Raw genomic sequence first — 19,442 nt, forward strand, 5'->3', positions numbered from 1 at the left:
TGTGAGGCTGTGCGCGTGTATAAGGGATGCAGCAAGAGAATTAGAGTGAGATATATCAGAACATGTTGAGAGAAGAGGCGCTTTTGGCTTTTCTCTGAGGATAAAGCTTTTCCGCCTTGTGCCGCTGAATCCTGCAACAGAGCTGTCCCTGGTGCTGAATCCGCTGTTGGAGTTTTTAGCTGGGCTTTTTTTCCCCTCCTCACTTTGCCTCCCATTTTGCATTTTGTGTGGTCTTATTGAAGAGCGCCTCACGCATACACTTCACCTTGTTTTATTTTTTTTCAAATAGTCAATGGCGGCCGTTTCATTTGTTAACAAATAGCAGTAACAAAACCCTTTCACTACTACGTTGAAATAAATATTCCAATATTGCTTTTTCTCTCTTACTGCCCTCTTTGCCCTCAAGGGATATGTTGTTTTCTTTTTGAGCTCCAAACTTTTTTTTGAACTCTTTTCTCTAAGGTTAATGTATTTGTGTAGCCAGCAGAAGCCAATGAGGAAAAAAGTCATGTCAATGTCTACTTTTGCACAATTGTTACCCTGTCACTTGGAACTTATTAATATCATTTTATCTATCACTAACCTTCAAGGATGAGTCATGTTATTTTATTTTAATATTATTAACGAAACATAAGTGCATTTATCTTTGCACTTATTCAGGTTATGGGTACTAAAATGTTATTTATAGTTTCCCAGACTTAACTTTAAAACCACTCGGAAGTCCATTTCATCTGGTCTGTCTTTTAGGTCAGATTTTTTTATTTTTTATTTAAAGGGCTCCAGATGACCAAATATGATTTCTCCCTTAAGAGTTCAGACCAGTCAAAACAAGACTACTGACCTATTTTGTTTCTTGCGACCAAAATTTAGGCAATGCTGTTATTAGAATTTAACCACACACAATAGGCATTTCACCATAATAATATTCCAAAATGAAAAGACAAATACACCTGACCTATTACACCTATTTATCAGCATCATGAATTTATTTAAGTGTTGCATGAGATAAGATGAGGCTGTTCGCTCTGTTTTCCCCATGTTCTTGAATCACCTTCATGGCTTAATTAGCTAGCTTTAATCGTCAAATTATGTTTTTTTTTCATGTAAATTATACAATGTCTTGCTATAATCAGATAATGGAAAGGCAAAATTAAAAAAAAAGACATGCAGCATCTGTTGAAATCCACGACAGAGTATTTGTGATTGCACTAATCACCGCTATTATTGTACAGACCAAGCCTCATCTGTCTCACTGGGAATCCCATCTGCATAGCTCTGCTTCTATCAATTACTTTTAATCAAAGAACTAAATGTCAGTATGCCGATTAAAAATTTTCAGAGGGGGAAAATAGCTCATCTACAGCCCCTAGTGGCGTAAGTGGCTCAATTGTGACGATGACCTTTGGATTTGATATAATCTTACACTTTTATTCCGTACCACCTTTTAGGTCTATTTTTTTTAATGTATATCCCACTTTAACAATACTGTGTTGTTCAAGCCAAATCCAGCACATAAATTGTAATACATTCAGATTTTTCTCATTCTACTTTGAAAGTTGAGTCAGATGAACATGAAACAAATTCAACATCTGCTGTTTGATAGACCTGGTTTAGCTGTTTTGCCCATAAAGGCTAGAACACTCGTTCAAGGCAAACGCCCTGCATCAATTAATCATTGCGCAATCCGCCAGCAGCAGCGCATCGACAGACGGACGCAGAGGGGAGGACACAGACTGGGTTGGGGCTTGTAGGCGTGCATCGGCTACCGGGACAAAGCCCACAGCCGCACTGTGTGAAAGTAACTGCGGGCGGGGCCGTTTAGGATGCTCACAGTGTCGAAGCAAATCCCATTCTATCAGGGATCTGATCGTGCGCGAAGGTTCACAGCTGCTTACAAATGGACATATATATCTATATTTTTAGTACTATGTGTGGATCATTACTCTACAGGCTGCACCATATTGGTCAACGTTGGCTATAAATTTCCTCACCGTGCAGACAGACAACGGGTCAAGACAAAGTCACTTGTGAGGCGGAAAGAGGGCAACGACTCCTGGGAGAGATCTCTCTGGATAACCTTGTGGCGGAACCTAATCTATTAAGCGCCACCGGGAGGTTATCATTTAACCAAAGGTGTTGAAAAAGCTGCAGATGACAGGACTCTGCTGTTGGGACAGCCATGCACTTGGATTTGGAAGCGAGGAGCCGCAATAGGGCCACCCAAAGGTGACAAACAAACACGCGACTGTCTTTAGGAAGGAATTGATCTTCACGCTTTCCCGTTGTCATTGCTTTGTCATTGCCTATTAACCAAGTGGTGGTTGCCAGGGATAATACGCAATTGGATATTTGCCTTTAAACGGGCAATTGGAAGAAGGGGGCGCGGGGAGCTCATGCGGAGAGCAAATGCTGTCCGCGAACGCACCGGTGCGCCGATTTAGCGGCGCGTTTTCCGTTTATAAACCGTGTCCCAGTGGAGCTCGAGAGGACGCTGGTTTTTTTGTGGGCTGCACCTCATTTATCTAAACTCGACTGATCCCCGGCTTCACGTGGCGCCCGACAACCCCAAAAGTAAGCGTCGTGCAGTGAAGAGCGAAAGCACAAAAATAGAAAAAGTGGACATTGACTATTTTTGTATCCAAAGAATGCTTCTGATCGGGAGTGGGATTATTTTACGCAATTTTAGCTGAGAGGAATTGTGCGCTTTATTTAAGAGTGGAGATAACTGGAGAGATAACCTCCACCACCAGCGAGGAGGCGAGGGAGACGCAAAGGTACAGTATATAATGTCTCCCATTCTACTTTCAATCATCTGATTATTGCGCAATTTCCCCACTCTCCATCAGAGCACACAGAGGATGTGAGGGAACCAGAGGAGACGCGATGGGGAGATAATGGCGCTAGGATTCTCTACTACATAGCCGAGATGAGATGATATCCAATTTGTAGACTGGAGCCATATGGGGCAATGGAAAGAGGTTGGAAGTAAGACGAAATGTGGTTAAAGGGATGGAATAGTGCTGCATTTATATATATTTTTTTACTGAGAGTTTAGCAAAGCGTGCATCACAGTAGAATCCGTGTCTGCCTCGTGGTTCTTGAGTTCTGGGTTTGAATCCTGGCTTTGGTCTTGGTGGAGTTTATATGTTATGTGTGGGTTTTCTGCAGCTTCTTCACACTTTTCATAAACATGTATGTTAGGTTAATTGAAGGCTACACATTTTCCATACGAGTGCGAATCATTGTATGCCAATATGTTGCCTGCGAGTGACTGACTTGTCAAGGGTCGACTCCGCCCATCATTCAAAGTCATGTCTGCAATGAAGCTTTATGTGGCTAAGCAGTATAACAACTGGATGGATGGCGTTTTGCAGAGAGAGGCTTGAATGTAAGGAGATATAGTATACGTATTGCTGAGGGCATAATTAAACAAGTTAAAAGGGCAAAGTGCCCAAGAGGACAAGAGCCAGGCTGTGCAGAGCAAAGAGGAGACCCGAGTTGACTTAAAATGAGTCGTAAGGGGAAGAGGGCAGATGGCATACAGAGAAGCACAAGGGAGCGGAGATGGTCCAGGTGATAGGGGAGATGTGTTTATGGGCGGGGATGGGAGGGCATAATGGTAGCAGAGCGGGAGGACTGCTGGAAAGGTGAGTGGTGAAAACGAGGGAACATGGTAGTGGATAATCATAAAATGGAATAGGGGGTAGGGGCTGGGGGCTTAATGGTGGAGGCAGCCAAAAAGACACAGGAGAGTAACATCAACAACTGGCAAGTATTCTAGCTTGCATTAAAAGCCTGAGCAGCAGAGTGCTATAGGGGGCAACTATACAAAACAATGCTGTGCTGTAGCTACTCTTTGATATTATCTAATGGTCTGCTGGGTAATGGCTCTTGCTGCACCGCAAAGAGACGGACGGAGAATATAGGAAACCACATAAAGCTGAAGTGAGAGCAGCACACAGCCAACAATATACATTGCAGTGTCAGCGCGTCAGTTTTGCTTTACTTGCTCAATCTGCTTGTACTTAAATTGCTCTATTTGCATTTCCAGGGGGATGAAACATGTTATATGATGACACAGAATTAACGTTGTTGTAAATAAAGCATTTCATCCCACTCTTTTTCTATTTTAACACTTGACTCGCGACTGTTTTTTGTGCATGTGTTCTTGACCCAAGGCTAGACAAGTGACTCTGTCCAAAACATGTGCCATAGCATTTAATTTTCTCAACAGCTGAGCCTATCCCAGAAGGCATTTTGCTGCAACTGTAAAAATGGCATAAAGTGTGAGCCCAGCCGTTTGTGTAGTGTTTTGTAAATTGAACATAGAATTTGCGAAGAGAGCTATCGGTAGTATAGTGCTTCACCTGGCTGACTTCCGTGCAGCCTGTCTGGCAACCAGTCCCACTGTTTTAGTTTCCTGGTGATTGACTGGCAACCTGTCCAGTGTGCAGTCACCCTGACTCGTCTGCTGAGATAGGCTCCAGCTTTCATGCAACCATGACCAGACTAGCCCACCTTAAATGATTGCTGGGGACCACAATTTTTCATCAGCTATACCCTAACTAACTAACTAGACGTATGACAAAAATACAAGAATGATTCCCCTGCCCTGTTGACTGAGCTTGACTTTCATGCTTCTAGGAACCATTCTAGTGTAGGAGCTCAGGAGCGAAGCAAGAATCTGCTTCACGTTCCAATTGTGTGACGTTCAATGAGTTAAGATGCTGGGTGATATTATTTGAATTGACATGAATTAATAACAGTTACCCAGTTTAAGTGTTTCTTCATTTGTTTAATCATAACAGATTTAATACTAGATGGGCTTTGCAAAAACGTACCTGCTGCCAATATGTTGTTAGTGTAATTAATTCTAATTCATGTTTTTTTTCTTTTACCATCAACTTTTAACAAATCCTTCTGTACTTGGCTTATTGTAAAATCCATCCGTGTCTGACAATGTCATGTTTAAAAAGGGCGGCTAAGACAGGAATAAATTCTAAACAGGTTATGTATGATTAATTGCTCCATTCCTGTTCTCACCAGAATTTGTGTGAAAAGAAAAAATCGTTGTGAATAGGGTAAAAGTCACACTGTAAAAATCTTCTACATTAATCGCTCAAGTTGAAGGCAAGATGATTTTCTTCATCAGGGGCTTACATAAAAGTAAAGAAATGGAAGCATCGGAGCGAAAAACGCAGCACCAAGTTGCGCGAAAATCGCTTGGTTCTAACACAATTTGAATCTTGCAACGATTTCATTCTAAATTTGCATTTCATCTTGTTCTGTATTTAACAGGAATTACAGTACACTAGTAAATCCAGTGAGTTTACATGAAGAGGCAAACTGCCTTTATATATTTTTAGGAAAGCCATGTAGCGTACACTCGCTGAGGGTCGGCAGGACCAATATCAGGCGCGCATTGCTGCCTGCAGTGATGTTTCTATTTCAACACATTTGAAATGAAATAATAATAAAAAAAAATGGCCGGGATGGAAGTAATGTAGCTGCAGTGAAAGTAAACATTTGCAAGATGGCGGAAGGCCGTGATGATGATGATGATGATGAGAATTTGACTTTATTAAAAAACTGAGGTCAGATCATAGAAAATGTGGTGCTGGGTGAGCTGAAGATGATACTGAGAGAAAGAAAAGGGAAGAAAACATAAGGTCAAATGAGATTTTCAGTTTTTGAATCCATAATGAAACACACAGGAGTAGAACAAGTAGAAAAAAATCTGAAAAGCAAGTCTATTTAAGAAGGGAGCATAAGAAAAAAAGACTGGCAAGCTAAAGAATAAAGACTGTGACTGTTTTAAGCTTTGGTTCGGTAAATCCAGATGATGTTATCACGATGGTCTCAACTAAGCGCCACGATGTCCACTATAGCAGGGGTTTAAATGTCGACACCGTTATGCGCGCGTGTGTGCGTTTGTCTACATGCACGCTATGACAGATGCTGGCTCATTGGCACATCTCCAGCTCGCCAAGGAAGAGCGAGTGAGAGATGGAGCTGAGTGTGAGGAGAAAAAAAAGAAAGGTGGAGAGAGGACTGATGCCAAGAGAGACAGAGAGCACAAGGGAGTGAGCGGTGTGCTGAATGCCAAGCAGCGTGCTCGTAGAAAGGTGCTGTGTTGTGCCGATATATCACTGCTCAGCCTAAGCACTGCATCCTGTAAGTTACCAAAATGCATCTCTGGGGATGACAGTTTGATACCCTCATTTTTTTGGAGCCTCTTAGCAGAAAGAGAAATAGCTGATTTTAAGATGCACCTTCTTAAAGGTAAAACATTTTTGACACAAACTTGAGCTGGTGGGTATGTAAATAAGTGGGCTGATGTTCTCCAGCCATAAATATCAGGCTCTGGTTTCTGCGACATTTTTAATAGTACTACAGAGTAATATTAAAGTGCTATTTTTCCAAATTTGGGGTTAAAAACTGATATCTGTTAATATAATCTATGAACAAGAGAATACAATACTCATGCAACTCATGTCAAGTTTAATGCCAACAGAGCACAAGCAAATGGGACCACAACTCTGGTTATATTATTACCAGTTATAGTGTATAATTACTGATGCCCACTACTGACGGCGCCTGCAGTAAAAGATTTAATTGCGGCAGCAGGAGAAGCAATAGATTTAAAAGCCACTGTGGACCAAAACGTTAATACATGCTGAAGATAGAAAGGCACTGGACCCTTTAATGGTTCAGGGACATGACTCAGTTTGATTCTGTGTTGCAGTTGCACCGTGCTGTGGGTCCAGTTTAATTTGTTTTTGTTCTTGGTTGGACCAATCATTCCCCTAAACTTATTGCCAGACAGAATTACTGCCCGGCTTGAAACTGCGCTAACCTGGATAAAGGAATTTCATTTTCTTTCAGTCAGTGCGTATGTCTGCATTCGAGGAATTGGAGACCCTCTTCCCGGATGCCGTTCCACAGATACTATATCGAGCAGGTGTTCGAGCAGGAGCAGCGTCAATGAATCGACCCGTTGTTCACGATGCTAATCCATATAAAACACAATTAATATATATTCTTTAAGCACAATTAATCGGAATCAGAATAACAGCAGGCATGTGTGGCTCTACGGCTTATTCCCAAAATAACACTTAATCCGTCCGCTTCAAGCTTGTGCTATTCTACATTGTACGTCTTACTTTTGACAAGGGATGACATTGCGCTCACTAGGCGGGATCAGCCAATGGAAAAAGAGTAATGGCCTTGGTATCACTAACATTTACATCAAACAACTGAAAAACAAAGTCACTAAAGTCAAGAAAAGCGGACTGCATTACATTTGATGACACTGAAAAGTACTTGGCAGGACAGCAGCTGCTTTCCTGATTCTGTCTGTGCTTAACAAACTAGAACACTTGGTAGACAAAGTTTAGAGACTGCTGCTTTTGAATATGTGTGACTTGTCTCTCCAGTGGATAGCTTTGTCTTCATCCCATCTGTAGCCATCGTGGTCTGTGGTGACATAGCAGACCTGACAAGCAAAAGCCAGATAGCAAGTGGAGATGGATTGAAAAGGAGTGTGTGCTCACCCGTCTATCTCTCCTCATCAGTTACCAGTGTCAGAAAGAAACAGTGCCGCATAATGCATGGATGGATGCTCCCGCCACTCTTTTCCTCCCCTTCTCAATCAGTTCACTCATTCATTTTTCTCTACTTGGGCACTCCACTCCTTCTCCTCTCTTCCGTAAGTCTCTTCTATGTAGTTTGTCTTTATACTTTTTCCTCTGTGACTGTTTTTTTATCATCTTCTGAGTCTCTTTTCCGTGGTTGATGGCATGCACATTTATGTTCGCATAAACTTTTAAATGAAAGTCTGCATGCATGCTCTTGATCAACCCAGACGGTTTAATGAGCGGGGCGCTGTGAGTTATCATGTTGCGCCTCATCTGTTTATTGTCTCACTGGTTCAAGTTCTTACAATGTACTGTCACAGTGGCATTTTCTATTTAGGGGAAAAGAACACTCGCTGATGATGGTGTGCCTTTGTGTAATTATGATAGCAGAAGCCAAAAGCGGTTTGATCGGTGTTGACAACCTCTTTTCAGCCACTGCTGGAGTAAAATGCAAAAGCTCAGATTCAGTCCCAAATCGCAACAGAGCTGTAAATGGTACTTCACCTTAGTGAATTGGTGAATTGTCAATTGGTAGAAAATTGAGCTGGTGTACTGTTTTCATATCAAAAGTGTAAATTCTCACTTTAAAGTCATATTCTGAGAAAAAAAAAATCTGAATCCTGTCACCTACCCCCTTTTTTTTCTCACTGGCCCTAATCCTCATCGGTAAACATGTTATTTCCTGGGAAAATTGAATTGACCAAATTTTTGCCCATTGTCAGTTGGGATAGGCTCCAGGTCACCTGAGACCCCAATATGCCCAAGCCCATTCTGAGCGTTAATGCACATAATGGAGATGCTATAATAATGAAGTGAGCCAACTGCACATGCAGCAAGCTTTTATCTCTTCCACTCCATTTCCAATGCACATTTAATGTTGTGCATATTTATTCTGACCCGCATCTTAATGTATTGGTGTTTTGCCATCACACTGCAAAATATTGTGGAAATTATGTGTCTGTGGGCCTGATTTAGTAAAGGTCTAAAAGTGCAAAAAACGAGCACACACTTGATTGCGTACACAAATCTGGAAGCTGATCCACTAACTGACCACGCCCACAATTGCGTCTGCCCAAGGGGAAAAAAAGGCCACAAATTCATTTCGAACCTTTCTACCTGAATGCGCAAAATACTGGGAGGAGTAGATGCAAATTGTTTATTCTCATTTTTCCACGGGGTAGGCGTGTCAGGAATTTGGACAGATGCAGATGAAAAGTGTGCAAGTTTAGTAACTTTAGAATGGACTTGTGTGCAAACAGGAAAGGATGGGCTGTATTCTATTCATTTATTATATCAAACTAAATTGAATGAACGAAGCAGCAAAGCGGAACCTATATGACCCATGTGGGACTTATGCAGGTTGTCTCAGTAATGCAAGCCTGCATTTGATCAGCTATGCTTCAGTCCGATTACATTAAGTGCCTTGAAGAGGTAACGGACCTCATTCACTAAAGGTCTGCTTGTGCAAAATCAGCCGTGAACTTGATTGGTGACACACAAAAATATGGAAGTTGACTTCTAGCTGGATGCACCCATGCTCAGTGTAGATCACATGTAACGTATCCATCCCATATGCACTATGGTAAGAGTGGACATGCAATTTAGTTCCTATTATTCTGAGTCTTTTTAAATCAGGCGCTTTGTGCACAAGCCTGCGAACTAACCGACTTGCGAACGGCAATCAAAACAACTTTGTACGTTTGCGGTTGGCATTAATTTGGTCGTAATAAGATTTCAAAGCCAGAGGGCCGTGGTAACCTCACTCATTGTCATTGTGGAAGTCTTTGAATAAAAGTTGGGTATCTGGTGCAGTCTCCAGCAATGTGACATCTGCCATGTGATTGTGTCGACGTGTGTTTAGTCATGCTTTATACCATCTGGGGTGCCCCCTATAGAATTGGAAGCCATGTGCGCTGTCCTTTTATGTACATTGTGCATGCAGAATGTGCACACAGCTGTGTAAGTAGGCTTCAAAGAACAATCTATTACGGTAAATCTCAGTTGGATTTTTCTAGAATTTTTTAATCTCGTTTTTGCATTACATGGCAGACAGGTGTGAATGGCTTGAATATGTACATCCATGATCTTAATCTATGGATGCAAACTGAAAAATGCTTTTTTGTTTTTCAATTGAGGCCTTGAATCATATGTTTATAATACGACTGACAAAAATAATTCATGGACGTGTAAGCTTTAAATTGTACAACTTGGGTATGATTATAATTATCTATCTATCTATCTATCTATCTATCTATCTATCTATCTATCTATCTATCTATCTATCTATCTATCTATCTATCTATCTATCTATCTATCTATCTATCTATCTATCTATCTATCTATCTATCTATCTATCTATCTATCTATCTATCTATCTATCTATCTATCTATCTATCTATCTATCTATCTATCTATCTATCTATCTATCTATCTATCTATCTATCTATCTATCTATCTATCTATCTATCTATCTATCTATCTATCTATCTATCTATCTATCTATCTATCTATCCATCCATCCATCCATCCATCCATCCATCCATCCATCCATCCATCCATCCATCCATCCATCCATCCATCCATCCATCCATCCATCCATCCATCCATCCATCCATCCATCCATCCATCCATCCATCCATCCATCCATCCATCCATCCATCCATCCATCCATCCATCCATCCATTCATCCATTCATCCATTTTCTATACCGCTTGTCCCCCACGGGGGTCACGGGATGACATCCGTATTTGTACAATTTATTCATCTTGTAAACATAATTTTCGTTGTCTTCTCGTTTCTCTACGGATGTACAACATTGGATTCTTGGCACTGGACATTGTCATATCGATGGTTCTGTCAGTGTGCCACGCTACTTAGCTTCCTCTCATGAGATGATAAGATAATTATGCCATTGTACCGCTCAGAAAAGCTTGTCACTATGTAATATCCAGATTTATTATGTTTTAACTTAGCTCACAACATAAGTGACCAGTCAAATGTAATAGCTGGACATGATCGACCAACTATTTCTTAATTAGTTTTCTCTCACACATTAACGTCTGAGAGCATTTTAGTGTCTAATATAACACATGATTTGAATGTGGGAGGAAATTAAAGTGTCCAATTTTAGCTCTGAGCTGAGACCTTCAACTCCGAAGCTTTTTTGTAGTGGGGGAGAAATGCTAATGTGTCCCACTGTGCTGCCAAATTGCATTTTTAGCAGGTCATAATCTCATAATCATTTTGCAAAAAAAGCCCTAAAAGAACAAAAGAAGAATTCAGATCAAAGATTACAAAAATCACCCAAAACTATTTGATATAATGAATAAAGCAAATTTCTTATTTATTTTTTATTTTTATTTTCTGGTAAAATTCATTAAAAAAATGCTACGTCTCTAGCTATTTTACAAAAATAGAATGTAGGTTAGATTCCTTTTGAATATAGATGTCAGGCACATGTCAATGCACACACTTGTGCTCAACGTATTCTTTGTTTCTGTCAAGTTCCACTCAAATATGCGAGGTTTCTTCACATGCAAACTCGGAAAAAAAAAAAACACCCCTAATTTTCAGGCATGCGTGCAGCTCTTGATGCATATTAGATGATAGTTTGATTGACAGCTGCAAAGGTCTGTGTCTGCGAGAGAGACAAGGCAGGAATCAGTATGGCAACAGCCCCATATTGCTTCGTGCTTGAAGTACCACTTCTTCCTTTGCTCATAAATTTCACACCTTGCAAGCATATTTTTAGGACCGCATTTAGAATCCAATAAAATCCAATCAACTCATCCAGAGTATTTGATCCACTTAGTCTTGTTGAGCTCATTTAAAACATTTTGTTTGTTCACAAATTAAGTTGTATTAATTACTGCATTTAGCTTTTTAAACCAAAGTCAGAGTGATTTTGTGCAGTTAAGCGGCCCTTTTTTTTATCTCATTTGAGTTCAATTGCGTAATCTAAATTAAATTCAACTGCTTAAGTTGTTTATGATGAGTGCTGAAGTAATATCGTAAACATTACCCACCTGTATATGTGGCAGCTATATCATTTATCCAGTTTATTGCACTGGGGTTGTTATCCCTCATCAATATCTATAAAGTGAGACGCTTAATTGTTGACACCCTTCAAAAAACACAAGGGTCACTAAAATCTCTTCTGCAATGCTCACTGAAGCGACATATTTCGGGTTCTTCTACAAAATGTTCAGACAGACATAAAACAGGTCCTATAGAAATCCACTTCAGAATACACCAATGTTATGTTCATAGACATTCTTGGGTGTTTATAGCTGTGTGTTTTGGGTACCGTATTTTCCAGACTATAAGGTGCACTGGACTATAAGGTGCACCTTCAATGAATGGCCCATTTAAAACTTTGTCCTTATATAAGGCGCAGCGGACTATAAGGCGCACCATTAATGCATCATGTGAGAGTTTTAATCCAAATCAACTCATTCTCCATTTTATCCTTTTTATTTGAACTTCAGACGCAACAAATTACTTTATAATCACAAAATAATGATCCATAGTCTTTTTGATTCATGATTCATAGTCTTCAGCGGGCCACTTATGATTGATTTCATGACACAATGCTTCGGGCCAGTTTAAATTTTTCGGCTTTTGAGAAAATTTGAGGTTTTTAGGTGCGCTTTATAGTCCGGAAAATACGGTATTTATGCCATCAGAGGACCCATGACCTGTGACTGGATTGTAATTTTGTTACACAAAGGGGACGTCGCTGATGTCGTAGTGCCTGATGTTTGTGCAGGCAAGTATGAATGATAGTATGAATCGTTCTCTCTCGAAATGTGCCTTGCCTTTCGCTGGTAACCAGTTCAGACTGAAGTCTGTCTTCTGCCCAAAGTCAACTGGGATAGGCTCCAGCGCCTCTCAATCCCGACGAGGATAAGAGGTACAAAAATGGATGGATAGATATTGTAGAGGTATACAGTAGCTATTCCTCAGAGTATATATTGGAAGAGAATGTTGACAAGAAATCACATCTGAGCTGTGATGAGTAACATCCTGGATCGAGGCGGTATGAGGTCAGACATCTGGCAGGGGACTTCCACTCAGTTTGCTACATTTCTGATTGCACATGAAGATGCCCCTTTAGAGCTTGGGAAGTGTTCTCCACTGATGTGTTAACTACCCAATAAATCAGTTTATAGTCAAGTACAAATTACTCTCCCAAGCCAAAGGTCAAAAGTGAGAAGCTTGGAAGACTGCCATTAAAAACTAACATTTGTAAGCTAAACTTTAATGGGTGATTTGTGTCTGATTTTTGGCACACTTTACACACACGTTTTTTGACAGGGGTTTAAAAGCATCCACCGTGCTTAGTGTGCTCGTGGGATGGCGCTACAGGTAAATTGGGTCCAGTATTTACAGGCTTGACGCAGGCAGTGTATGTGTTGGCATACGTGTGACAACTAAAGACGTTGAAGTCTTTCTCCCAGATGTTCGATCCTTCCCTTTGTCGATAAAATTGCTGCTGGGTCCGCTCCTCACCAGTCACCGTGCAGGTTAAGATGATAATTTAATGGGCTCCCCCCAACCCCCAAAGAGAGTGAGTCACGAACTAAGAACATTATATAAGAAATAATTAGGTCACATCATGCAAGGACAAAGTGACATTTTGTTCTTTGTCTAGCTTTGTAACGAGACAGATGCCGTTTGAGCTCACTTCTCATTTAATTCACACGGTCAGGCTCTTGCTTATCAATAGAACATGTGCAACGCGATATCATTTTTTTCCCCAGCAGTAAGATGCAATTGTTTTACACAAAGTAGATATTTTGCACCATGAATGTAGATGATAATATATATTTGGTTGATGTTTTGAAACGAGTCAGATTGAAGACACAGATAGAGTATGTGTGGATATAAAAAAATATATTTCTATGATAAATGGATCCTCATGCGCCAGAAGATTCATGTTTGTTTTCTCAGCTTGTATTGATGGATACAAGTTAAAACTTCTTGCAATGGTTTTAGAAAGTAGCTACATTTCTGTTGTTGTCATTTTTTTGCCATTTTTATGCAACTTGCAAAGCACCTCTTGGGGTTGCAACCAAATTTCATTATAATGTAAAATAAAATGACAATATAGACGATACTGATTTGATTCTGAAACGTAGGACATTTTATAAGGCCAACTTTATTTTATTTAATCGATAGTCAGTTTTCTAATGTCTCTATGGTTAATTTGATGTTTTAATTAGCTGCAAGTCCTAATGTTCACAATCTTAATACATACATTCTTAAAAGTAAAATGTGTTTGGAAAATAATATAATTTTGAATTGGTGCACAAAGTAAAAAGAAAAGCACAAACTTGTTTCTTCCTCCAATTAATCCTCGAGAAACAGTATAGACATTTTCTTGGAAGTGGTCATACACTATGAATTGTTTAACAAGAGCTTTTTTACACCACCGACTTGTTTGTTTTCACTTACATCACCTATGGAGTAGACAGGCAATTTTCAATTTCTCACATCACATAGTTGGTTCATTCCTATTATTATCAAAGGTATTTGATGCGGGAGAATCTGTATGAGCCGTTTGATGGCACGTTTAGTTCGAGTGGAATTCCAAGATCTAAGTAAGTAATATTGCAGTTACAAGGCGGAAATATGACACATTTGTTTCGTTGTTGTTTCAAGATAATTGGCATCACAGGCGAGTAACTGTTGTGAACCCCAAGCTACTGCTGTAGAATTATATGTCATAGATATGTGTTTATCTTTTCTGTGGTTGTTGCAAGTCTATTTTTATGCAAATGTTCTTGTTTGTTTGTCTGTTTACAGTATTAAATCAAACATGCAGGGAATCCATGAAAGTGGAAAGTTGTTATTATTTTTAAATACTAGAGCGGACTGTCAATTTCATTATGATGAGAACTCTTCTGCGCTACCTGGGCAACTTCTGGTATAATATATGATTATTCCCCAAAATAATATATATGAGAGTGGATATGTATGAACAATTATGTATTTGTAATTGCACATAAGCTTGGATTAAGGTGGTACCACGACAGTATGCCATATTTGTAAAGACATGTCTAGAATTCGAGCCAGTCATTTTATTGACAGATTTTTAGACAAAATGTGGGAATGTGTATTTAATTTGAAAGGCTTGATTTTGTTGCTATAGGTCCATACTGTAGGTTGACTGCAATTAGGAATCAAAATATCCATCTTTTGTGTTTTCCTTAGGTAATTTTACACCAATTGCATACATTCAGCCATTACATATTGCATACATTTAATAGTCCATTATTACGAGCCTATTCCTGAGCAAAGCAAGCAGAATAAATGGTTTCGTTTTTTTTTTTTTACTGTCGGAAGATTTCATTTACGTGTATAAATCGGCTCATTTAAATGTTTGTCTGGTGTAGTAGTAACAGCTACATATGTATAGCTTTTAAATGTTTGCAGAAATTTAAATGAACGGGACTGCAGTATTGCACGACTAAATCATGCTGCCCATACAGCTAAATATTTCATGGCTTGAGTCTGGCCGGGCTGGACTATAAAAAAGGGGCCTGGTCTTTTTAACCGAGACAAGCCAATGTGCTAATTCCTGGCCCCCTTGCACATATTCATGAATGCACATTGAAATATGCAACCTTTAGATCTAGATTGAAATCATAGCCATCCTTTTATTTCAGATCTCATGATGATGTATCTGAAATGTATGAAGAATTTCTTCATGAAGGCATTAGACAGTAGTTGAATAGTTTTGCTATCTTAATTGATTTAATATTTGCAACATAGACATATACACTACACATCCATATGACATTTCCTAACATTGTCACATGAATATAGTCAACATTATACATGGGTTGATATTTATTGCAGGGCTTGCTGGTGACAGCTGGCGTGCTTTATTCTTCTATTGACTTTGTTTATGACAACATAAAGCTGCAGCTATATCCTAAAATATAGACATGTACATACTGTAGGCACATATGGGGGAGAGCTCTCTATCCTCTCAATAGCCAGCTGCCCTCAGCTTGAGTCCACTTTAGATGAGTTGCTCGAGCAAAGTGCAGCTATACAAAGCTACTGTTAAATGCTTAGATGTTTGCCAATGTTTGTAAGATACATTTAGTTTTAGTATCTCATGAATAAGTTACACCAAACTATCTATTCCTTGAGTGAAAACCCACTGCTGAAAATACCAGTTTATAATAATGAATCATTCCCGGTCAAAAGAATCTGACTGACACAATGTTGATAAAATGCTTTGGAGTGCAGGCTTCTCTGTGAAAAACATTGGACAATGCTTTAGGGATTCTTTATAAATTGTGTTAAACATCCTTTTTACATTATTATCAAACACAAAAGTCACCCACACCATCTGGTGTGTGGAAACGTCTAGTTTATATAGTCATAAGTTTTCAGATCAAACAACTACAGCCCTAAAAGGGGGACTGAAATCATCCAATCGTTGACCCTCCGTTAAGTCATTTTTGAAAGTGTTAAATTATTACACAAAGCTCTTGTACCACGACTCTAAAATTGAATTCATCTTATTCCTTTTTTGTCTCTCATGAGGAATACTGTGGATACATTTTTTGCTGCCATCTACACTGTTGTGGGACCGATGACAGTAATGTTAGGTTTGTAAGTTAATTAAAAACGTGCATGCTTATTTGATAACATTCATGCCACCTACTCGTGTATACTTTCTATTTTTGTGTTTCTGCTGTTTTACCAATGTTTGCATGCAGACATCATTTATTTTTTAATTATATTGAAGCGTTGTTGATTTCATAAAGGCAGCGGAGACCGATATGGGAGTTCTTCCACAAAAAGGGGTTCTGTAACCTTAATTAGAATGTGCTGCTTCCATCATCATATGTAGGTGAAATCTATTGGATTTGGTGTATAGCTTCGATTTACTCTAGTGCTCGTCATAACACTGGATTAGTACTATAGATTATTTCTAAATTCTCTCTATTCTGTGGAACTGATTGTTGGATAATTGTGACTTGCAGCAATTGAAGAAATGGGCAGCCCTAGATATTAAAACCTCAATTTAACAGACTAATTGGGGTAAGGGGCATTCAACTGTTCGTTAATTTCAAGCATTTCTTTCACGACCTAAAAAGACCAAATTAAATCCAAAATGATTGCTTTGTACTTTGTTTGTGGCCTAAATATGCCTGGTAGAGTAAATCATTGTAAATTAATACATATAAGAAAACTGACTCAACTGAAAATAATATATAACCACTGAGTGTGTAAACAGTTATGGGTTACTATAATGAAATTGTACAGAAAGTAAATCTTAGTGCGCGTCTGGTTGATGTTTAGTTGGTTCTTACGGCATTACTCCTGGTTATGATTTTTTTCTCCGGAGAAGAAGTCTGTTTGTCCGAAATCTTGATGACCTGTAGTGCTGGCTCGAGGGCGGCAGTTGGAACTGACTACTGGGGTGAGAAGAGCCCTTGATGATGTGGGGAGCTTTGCTAAGGTAGCGAGAGCTAGGGATGTCCTCCAGGCTAGGCAGAGAAACCAGTGATCTTCTGGGCTGATCATTTTCCTGTCTGCTGACAAGCACCCCATGTACCACGGTGTCATACAACCTTGACAACTTTGCGACCTCAAAAACAGCATAGCATGAACAAGGAACTTATATTCACACAGACTACCTCCACTACAACAGCATTGCACTGATCAATACCGCATTAGCACAAAAATATCAGCTCAGAACAAAAAAAAGATTGTCCTTGATTGTAACCATGCACAATGATTAGAATTGAGTTGCGGTAAAATAAATAAATAAAAATGGGTCTCTGCCATCTGTTGGGAGAAAGACTTCATCTGTTGATTATTTGATTCATAATCATTGAAATATAATAATAATCATAAATAAGTCTGTAAGTATACATAGTATACAGAGTATACATAAGTCTTGAGTGTTTTGATCCACTATATGTTGTTTTGTACCAAATATAATTGGAGTTGGTAGAATGTTTCTGTGCCGCATATGATGACAATTCTTAGTTCAATATGATAATGTGATTGACTGTAATGGAAAACGTGCGAGAGTCTCTTTTGTTACTTATTTTCTTTACACGGTAACCATAATCACCTCTGTAGTACATTATTAGCAACATAACCAGTTATTGTCGCAAACAATAACATTCTGTAAATTAGATTCTTTATTCACTTGCCAGTGCTCTCAACTTCAATTATTTGTTCCGTGTGTTATTCATGAGCAACACATGAGCCTGGGGTTATTGCGGTTATAAATGTGGCATGATTTCGAATGTCTTTTAACACACGGCCATTAATAGCTCTTAAAGTCAGCTTGGTATCTACGTCTTCATAAATCACATTTCTGACTGTATGTTCGCAAATTACGCCATATTGGGAACGGACAAGCAGCCCCAAAACGTGATAAGACAGAAATGGCCCTTGAGAGGGCCATAACAGATGAGGTATAGCCTCATAAACCTGTCCAGACTTTGAATCAAGTCAAAATGAAACAATTACTAAGGAAATGCGAGGTCCATGAAGGGGTCTTGGTTTCCGCTTGAGATAGACATACTGGCGCTGCCACAGAGCATGTAGAAGAAGGACTGTTCTCCCACACAGCACCTACACAGAATGAGGCATAATTACAGCGTGTAATTTACTACTTGATCGAAGTCAACGCTTATAATTTGACCGGAACAGGCCATTCTGTTCTCATCTTCTTGTTAATTCATATTAAGTGTCAAACTTGAGCACATGTATCTGTATTTGAAATATTATACTGTACACACATCCGCTTCAATGACTGGACAGCGGTAACAACAATGACGGGGTGCGAAACCATTTTTACACCTTCAAAGAAAATCGATTATGTCCTCTGAGTGACCTGTCAAAGTCTGCTGCTGTGAAAGCGTCTGTCTCCTTGACTGTCAGAAATGTCTGTCAAATGGTTTGTTTAAAAAAAGAAAAGAATAAAAAACATAGTCTGCAGCTCTTGAAGCGCTCGGCTCAGCACTCAAACACCTTGCCAGCATGGAGCAGCTCAATAATGACTTTTAACTTGTGTGGTCATAATTATATCACTCACGTCTTTTATTTTCTATACCACTTATCCTCACGAGTGTCATGGATGAGCTAGACCCCACCCAAGATTAAAATTATGATCGTCTTGATTGTTTTTTTTTTTCAAAGCCAGTGTGATATAACAGTAAATTAAGATACAGACAAAATAATAAGCTTGTGGTATGAAAGACATAATTGTAACAATGGTTTGATTGCAAATATAGCGTTTTTCTATTTTTATTTCAGTACACTGGCTACTGGCCAGAGGCTATATTTTCCCAGGTTGCACTTATTCTCATAAGCGTCATCTCACGTACCATTTCCTTTCTCCAAACATGTTTTTCTTAAAATGACATCCCAGATATTCTTGGAATACTCTCTCACATATAATGCGAAAAACAACCATTATTTGAAAACAAACTGATAGGATCATTTAAGCACAAGGCTGTACTTAATGTCAGTCATTGGATTGCCATGCGATTGAGAGACGTTTGAGTGACATCTCACTGAAAACCAAAAAGCTGTAGGCTTGAAGCTGAACATTTTCCTTGTTATAAATCTCATTTGTGTCTAATTTTATATACAGTGGAGCCTCGGTTTTCGAACACAATCGGTTTCAGAAGGCGGTTCGAGAAGTGAATCGTTCGAATTCCGAATCATATTTTCCCAATACAAATAATGGGGGAAAAAATCCGTTCCAAGCCCCCCCCCCAAAAAACTGCCTCTTTTAAGCATTTTTTCATTTGCGCATTT

General features: G+C 39.3%; 1 protein-coding gene across 2 annotated transcripts in view; it reads left to right on the top strand.

Annotated features, from left to right (window-relative positions):
• The first annotated feature begins 1,798 nt into the window (after positions 1 to 1,798).
• The window catches only part of zgc:172282 (leucine-rich repeat and fibronectin type III domain-containing protein 1-like protein), a 93,411-nt gene continuing 75,767 nt past the window's right edge, over positions 1,799 to 19,442 (top strand). For both annotated transcript variants that reach the window (XM_061282035.1, XM_061282034.1), the window contains exon 1: positions 1,799 to 2,226. The gene's annotated coding sequence lies outside the window, so the exon portion shown is untranslated. The remainder of the gene's footprint in view (positions 2,227 to 19,442) is intronic.

The sequence above is a fragment of the Syngnathus typhle genome, linkage group LG6 (assembly GCF_033458585.1).
Source record: "Syngnathus typhle isolate RoL2023-S1 ecotype Sweden linkage group LG6, RoL_Styp_1.0, whole genome shotgun sequence".
Classification (NCBI taxonomy): domain Eukaryota; kingdom Metazoa; phylum Chordata; class Actinopteri; order Syngnathiformes; family Syngnathidae; genus Syngnathus; species Syngnathus typhle.